Below are 8,083 nucleotides of genomic sequence, written 5' to 3' on the forward strand. Positions count from 1 at the left end.
AAAAAAAAAACACTTCTCTGTTTATGACATACAGCACACAGTCCAGAGACAGGCTAATGAACATTAATAATCCATCACATGTAGGATGAATTACACAGTGGCACTAGAGTTTACCATCCTACTCGCAAGATTCCAAACTAGGACGTTGGTGTATATGAGATCGAGACACAAACAAGGAGAACAAAAAGGAAAAACCCCAATATAAACAAGCCAGTTCCAATTGATGGTAACAATACATCGGCTTTCAAAGCCCGTAATCTTGACAAGAGGAGACTGTTCACCTTTTTCATGCAAACTATCTGGTAGATTGACCTATAGGTTCAGAGCAAAACACATAACACACTATCCCTAGAGTTCTTAGAGGCAAGAGATGCTGTTTTAAAATGTGGTCTAGCTTGGTAATATTTAAGATCACAGATTTCAAAAAACTGAGTTTGAACCATGAGATATACTGTATTCTACCACATTGTTAATTACTGTATTTCCTCATTTCTCCCTGAAATTATTTCTTTTAAAAAGAATCCACTTCATTCCACAGATTCAGGCAGAAAAATGCTTGCACAGCAAGCTCTCCTTTACAGCATTGTCTGTGGAACCTCTGCTTTAAGTAAAGAAAGGGATGTACAGCATGTTTATTGCTGCGTGGTTCACAATAACAAAGAGATGAACACAACCAAAGTGCCTGTCAACAAAAGAATGCATAGAAAAGCTGTGGTATAGTTACACAATGGAATACTATGCAGAAATACTATGGAATACTATGTTGAAAAACAAGGAACTAATGAAATATACAAAATGGGTGACTGCTGAGTGAAATATCTCAGTCACAAAAGGACTGCATAGTGCCACTGTTGTAAAACAGGACTGATATGGGGTTTGGAGGGGAAACTAAGAAAAGAGGGGATAAATAATGTACACTGCATTGAAACAGATGAGGGAAAGAACTGCTTCAAAGGAATATATGATTAGGTATTATTTCTATGACAGCAGTCTACAGTAAGAGCTGCATAGTAAAGTAGACTGGGGAGGGGGTGGGGAATTGTACAACAATGAAAAGGTTTTTTTCAAAGAGAAAAGCCAACTGGGGATGGGGGAAGGGAGGAAAATGAGCACCAATGAATGAATGGAAATCCAAGCTCTCTATAAACTTTCATTAAAATCTCAATTAAAAAATTAGCATAAGAAAAGAAAGAAGGGGAATGGCACTGCTAAACACTATTAACATATGAGGTGGGGCAAGCTTGGCTGGCTCTCCTCTGACACCACACCCAAAACTATCTCAAGAATAGGTTTGCCACATAGAACATTAAAGACTGAAGACCAGAGAGGTTGTGAGATGGTATCAAGGATATAGTCAAGAAAGCAAAGATAGAGAAAGAAAAGAGCAAAATGGATGTTAGAAAAGATTCTGAAAATGGCTCTAGAATGATGAGAAGCCAAAACGGAGGGTGGAGGGAGGGGAAGGATGCCAAAGTTAAGGGAATGAACACAAGTGTTTTCAAAGGGCAACTCAAGAAGACTAAACAAAGTACAACAAAATGTGCAAAGAGCTAGAGATAAAGAATAAAAGGGGAACTTGTTTGGCATTTTAAAAGCTGAAAGAACTTAAAAACAAACTCTAGTCTCAAGTGGCAATACTGAAGGATGCTATAGAAAAAATCTTAAATGATTCAGGAAACATCAAAAGAAAAAGGAACAGATACCCCGATCTACTGTACCACAAAGAACTAACTGATTGACACGGAAGCATTTCAGGAAGTGGCATATGATCAAGAGCCAATGATTCTGAAGGAAGAAGTTCATGTGAGGCTGAAGGCATTAGCACAAAATAAGGGATACTGATTGACAAGTTTCAACAAAGATTGCAGCCCTGGACATGCTTACTGGTCTGTGCCAAGAAATTTGGAAGACAGCTACCTGGACAAATGACTGAAATAGATCTATATTTGTTCCCCTTTCCAAAATAGGTTATTAAAAAAAATGTGGCAATTATTGAACAGTACCACTAATACCTCTAGATCGTATAGCCCTGGTGTACAAGTTGCCGTCCCGCGGTCACTTGTGGTTGCTGTGAGGCTGAACACTGTGACATGGATGTGTCAAATGCATTAATGGTTGGCTACCCAATGCGGACTGAGAGTGGGGTGGAGCTCACCGATTAAACAAGCTTGGAAGGAGAAGTGGCGTCCACTTCCATAATAGCTTGCCTCCCTATGAACCTGAAGAGAGGATGAAAGGCACCCAAGCATTGAGGACTCTCCTTCATAGGGTCGCTATGAGTCGCCTGCGACTCGACGACACTTAACAACAACAACAATCACCACTAATACTACACTCAAGTAAAATCTTGAATATTAAACAAAAACAGTTGGAACAAGTACTTCAACAGAGAACTGCCTGAAGTTCAAGCTGCATTTAGAAGAGGCCATGGCACATATCATTGCTATTATCTAATGATTCTTGGCTGACAGCAGAGAATACCGGAAGGAAATCTCTTTTTATTGACTATGTAAAGGTGTTTGACTATGTGTCTGACATTGAGAATAATGAGACTGTCCTGGAGCAAGTGCAGCCAGGGTGCTCTTTAGAGGCAAGGATGATGAAACTTTGTTTTACACACACTGGTTATGTTAGGAGGGGCCAGTCCTTGGAAAAGGACATCGTGCTTGCAAAGTTGGAGGATCAGTTAAAAAAAGGAAAAGAAGACCCTCAATAAGATAGATTGACACAGTTACTGTAGCAATGGGCTTGAGTACATTAGAGATGGTGAAGACGATGTGGGATAGGGCAAGTGTCCCATCTGTTGTCCATAGGACTGCTATGACTTAGTCAAACTTAATAGCACCTAACAACAACAACAACAGACAAACACTCTGAGGGGAGCTCTGGTGGCTTAGTGCTAAGGACTTGTGCTGCTAACCCAAAGACAAGTGGTTTGAATCCACAAGCTTCTCCATGGAATAAAGGAGGGCACTCTCCTCTCATGTAATTCACAGTTTCTGAAAACCTGCTGGAGGGTCAACTATGATTTGGTTTCAACTTGAGGGTACATAATAACAACAAACACTCTCAGCATGTACAAAGGAGAAGGGATAGATAAGACAAATGCTGCAGGAGAGGAAGGCTGCATAAAATATTTTGTACTTTCTGTATTTCTTGACCTTAGAGGCACTTGCAGACACTAAGTGTACAAACTTTTCTAAGCAACCAATAGAAGGTCTTTGGGGGTGGGGTGAGGAGGTTAAAGTGTATTGGGCAAAGCATGAAGATTCAAAGCAAGGAGAACATTGCTTGCCACATAACGCATATCAGAGTTTTTCCCAGAAAGGAAGCTTCCATTAAATGTGGACCTAATATAGGTCTCTTGGACTTATTGTCAGTTAAGTTGAAATGGACTCATAGCTTACCCTTCATCAAATTTTCAGGAGGTTGTAAATTGCACAGGAGGAAATGACCCATTTTTCTCATAGAGCCACTGGTGGATTCAAACCAGCAGAGAGACACCACTTAAAACTAATAGTGCAGATCCCTTGTTATATAATACTTGTACTATATAGATGAAATAGACATAAATATCTCAAAGTAGGTAATAGTAAAAATTTACCAAAATAAATTAAGATGTGATCAGTTTTATGTATTTAGTATCACCTTTGACACCACCTTTGTGTCCGTTTTGAGTGTGTATTTACATACTTTTTTAAAATGGCTGACTTTAACAACTGAGTCTCAATATCCCTAAAAATTTAACCATAATCTCTAACAAGTATGTGTCTTTATGATCTGTGACTGTCTAACATTACAGGCTTGTTTTCCTTTCCATGCTCTGCCAAGTAAGAGTGGTAATTTAGTGATACAAGAATACTTATTTTCGCCTTCTTCAAGGCCAGGATAGTTAAGGTCAGCCTCACCTACTTTGAGCATATTCTCAAGAGAATATTCTCAAGGCCAGTCCTTGGGAAAAGGCATCATGCTGGGAAAGGTGGGGTATCAGAGAAAGCGAGGGAAGCCCTCAACAACAACAAAAATAGCAGTTACTGTAACAGTGGATTTTAGGCAGTTAGAGATCCTAAGCATGGTGCAGCAAATGGCAATATTCTAATCTGTTGTTCAAAGGATTGCTGTGAGGTGTGGTTAACTCATGGCACTTAACAACAAGAAGCTGGACTCTTTAAGTACATAAGCAACTTTTCTACATACCTTCAACCTGGCAAACATCTACTCATCATTTAATATTTAAATGTAAAATCACTTCCTTTATATACTTTTTCCTCCTGTTACTCTAGCCCTCTTATGGATATTGTGTCCAGCCAAATACTCCAACAAACAGATGCTGCCCTGGATGCACTCACCAAGTTGTGCCAAGAAATCTGGAGGACAACTACCTGGGCAACTGACTGGAAGAGATCCATATTTATTCCCATTCAAAAAAAAAAAAAAAAGGTGACCTGATAGAGTGTAGAAATTATCAAAATATGTCACTAACATAACTTGCTAGTGCATGTTGAAGCTTATAAGAAATGACTGGAACATCACATCAACAGAAAACTACAAGAAATACAAGCTGGGTTTAGAAGAGGATGTGGCGCTAGAGACATTATGGTTAATGTCTGATGGATCTTGGCTGAAAGCAAAGAGTACCACAGGAGTGTCTATCTGTATTTCATTGACTATGCAAAGATATTTATTTGACTGTGTGGATCACAACAAACTGTGGCTAACCTTAAGAAGAATGGCAATCCCTGAACACTTGCTTGTGTCATGCCAAACCTATACTTGGACAGGAAACAGACCTCAGAACAGAGCAAGGAAACTCTGCATGGTTCAAAATCAGGAAAAGCGTGCATCAGGAATGCTTCCTGTCTCTATATATTTTCAATCTATATGTAGAACGATCTTTCGGGAGGATGGACTTTTATGTGACATCAGTATTAGAGGAAGGCTTATCAACAACTTATCAGGCTTATCAGGTATACCTTAGTCCCTAGACTGACATTGTTGCTTTTCAGTTCTCTGGAGAGATCCCTGACAGCAGATTTTCCCAAAGCAATTAGTCTTTTAATTTCCTGACTGCTGGTGTTAAGAGTGTGGATTGTGGAGCCGAGCAAGCTGTATTGTTAAAAACCTTAATCTTTCCTCCATCTATCATGGTGCTGAGCCTCAGGTCTTCTTTAGTTTCAGCAAGCAAAGTTGTGTCATCTGCATAACGTAGGTTGTTGATGAGTCTTCTTCTAATCCTGATGCCACATTTTTCCTCATAAACCCTGCTTCCCGAATGATCTGTTCAGCATATAAATTGCAAAGATATGGAGACAGTATGCATTCCTGACACCCTAACCGTGAGGAGATCAGAAGACAAATTTCATTAGGGGAATCTGCTGTCAAGAACCTCGCCAAAGTTCTAAAGAGCAACAGTTTCAGTCTAGAAACTAAGGTGTGCTTGATGTATCAGAGAGCTGGACAATTACTAAAGATGACAGAGGAAGAATTGATGCAATACGTATCCTCATTTCCTTATTGCTGGTACCAAGTGTGTTGATTGCTGATCCAAGCAAGATGAAATCACTGACAGGTTCAATCCTTTTTCCATCTATCATAATGTTGACTGTTGATCCTATAATGAGGACTTTTGATTGCTTGATCAAATTCTACAAAATTCTATCATGCAATCACCAGCCTCATTTCTATCATCAGGGCCATATTTTCTAACTACCAATCCTTCTTTCTGTACTTTTGCATTTATTTCACCAGTTATTAATATACTTTATTGCATCTTCAAATAGCATTACAATATATTTTTTAAAAAATACTCTCAGTATCTGGATTAATAAAGAATAAAAAAGAAGAAGAATCAATGCCTTTGAGTTGTGGTGCTAGAGTATGGATTACCAAGAAAATAAACAGGTTTATCCTGAGTAGGTGAAACCAAGCTGCTCCTTGGAGGCAAGGATTTTGAAGTTCTATCTCACATACTTTGGGCATGTTGCCAGGAGGGATCAGTTCTTGGAGATGGACATCATGCTTCAAAGATGGTGGGGCAGTGCAAGAGAGGAAGATGCTGGAGAAGAAGGATTGACACAGTAAAGAGGGTAACAGGAATAGATGTGTCGGAGACAGTGAGACTGGCTCAGGATAGGACAGGGTTCAGAGCTATTGTACATAGATAAATCGCTAAGAGTTGCAGGCAACCACAATCCGTGCATGTTTTAACCTTGGCAGCTGGTTGTCATTTATTTTCTAAAAGTTTAACTTTCCATTGGATCAAAATATAATTTCTTATTCATTTTTGTACCTCAGATACAATGGCCCCTTAAAAAAAGTTCTTGTATAAATTAGCAGGCATTCTGTAAATGCTGAGTTAAGCCAGTTTGTTTCCACTGTTGTCTTTCAGTTGATCAGGCAGTTCTTGAAAGACCTCTTTTAGATTTGTGTTCTCTTTTAACTGTTATTCATAATTTGTTTTGATTCATACAGTCACATGCCTTTGCATAGGCAATAAAACACCTATAAACATCTTTCTGGCTATCTCTGCTTTCAGACATCCATTTTTCAGTAATCTTCAGAGAGGTTTTATTTGCATGTTATCTTAATGATATTTTTAATATTTTTCAAATTATATTGAATCACCTTTTATCGAAATGGGAATATATATTAATTTCTTCCAGTGATTTAACAAGGAAGAAAGAGGAGGTCTTACTAATTTCTTAGTACAGACTAGTGAGCATGTCTTGGGCTGCATCACTTTACTGAAGCACATCAATTAGCATTTCATCTATTCCTGGGGCCTTAGTTTCTTACCAATACCTTCACAACAGCTTGAATTTCTTCCTTTAATGCCATTAGTTCTTTATAATATACCACTTCCTGAAACGTTTCCGGGTTGACCAACTTATTTTTTGATACAGTGATTCTGTGTATTTCTTTCGTCTTCTTTCCACCCACCTTTTTTTTACATTCTGTTTCTTCCTTTCCTTCCCATTCAATCTCCTTTTAATGCTCCCTGCTCTTTGTTGTTGTTTGGTGCGTTGACGACTCATAGCGACCCTATGAATGAAAGGCCTGAGCATTGTTCATAGGGTCTCTGGAGGCAAGCCATTTCGGAAGTGGATGCCGCTCCTGCTTCCAGCATCACTTAAAATTTTGTCCATAGAATTTTTTCTGTATTGCAACTCAAGGTTTTAGGGGTTTTTGTTTTGTTTTTTGGTTTTTTCCCCACCCAGTTCTTTCAGTTTGAGAAATACTGAGCAAGTTTGTTTTTGGTTTTTGAACACCAGCTCTTTGAAAATGTCATAATAATACTTTGCCTTTACACAGGGCTGCCACAAATTCTAAGCACCTGCAAGTTACACAGTGAATGGCAGGAGACAAATCAATGCCTTAGAATTGTCGTGTTGGAGAATAGGACTGAACATCCCACAGATGTGCAAAAGAACAAACAATCTTTCTTGAAGGAAGTGCAACCAGAGTGCTCCTTAGAGGTAAAGGTGGTGAAAGTTTTTCATGCTTTAACATGTAATCAGGACAGTCTAGTCCTTGGGAAAAGACATTATGCTGGAATAGGTAGAAGGTCAGAGAAAGAGAGGAAGACCCTCAACCAGATTGATTGACATTAATTCGAACAGTGGACTTGAGCACGTAGGAGATGGCAAAGGTGGTGCAGGATAGAGCAAGGTTCAGCTGCTTCTCATAGGATAGCTATGAATAGTAGTGAACTTGATGGCATCTAACAACAATTAACTCTTGCTTACAGCCCTTATTTACCACTCCAAGAGCATGAGTCCAATAATTCACTTAAAACATCTCCACCATTTTGTTACAATGAGAAAAATCTTCTGAGTACAGAGCATCTGCATAATATAATCTGCAAAAAAAATGGAGAGGGGAAAAATATATGCATTTGAGGAATATTTCTTTGTCTTTTAACTCAGCAATATTTTCCATAGAACAATTCCAACCAAAGACGAAGCAAATTAGTTTCTGTTGGAATTTCCATCCTCCGTGCTTTCAGGCTCAAGCTAGCCTTATTACAGCCAGCCAATATGTAGCTTACTGACTGCATCATTCTATTGGCAATTTTCCTGTTCTA

The sequence above is a fragment of the Elephantulus edwardii genome, unplaced genomic scaffold, assembly GCF_000299155.1.
Source record: "Elephantulus edwardii isolate Elephantulus edwardi_28Jun2011 unplaced genomic scaffold, EleEdw1.0 scaffold00165, whole genome shotgun sequence".
Lineage (NCBI taxonomy): Eukaryota > Metazoa > Chordata > Mammalia > Macroscelidea > Macroscelididae > Elephantulus > Elephantulus edwardii.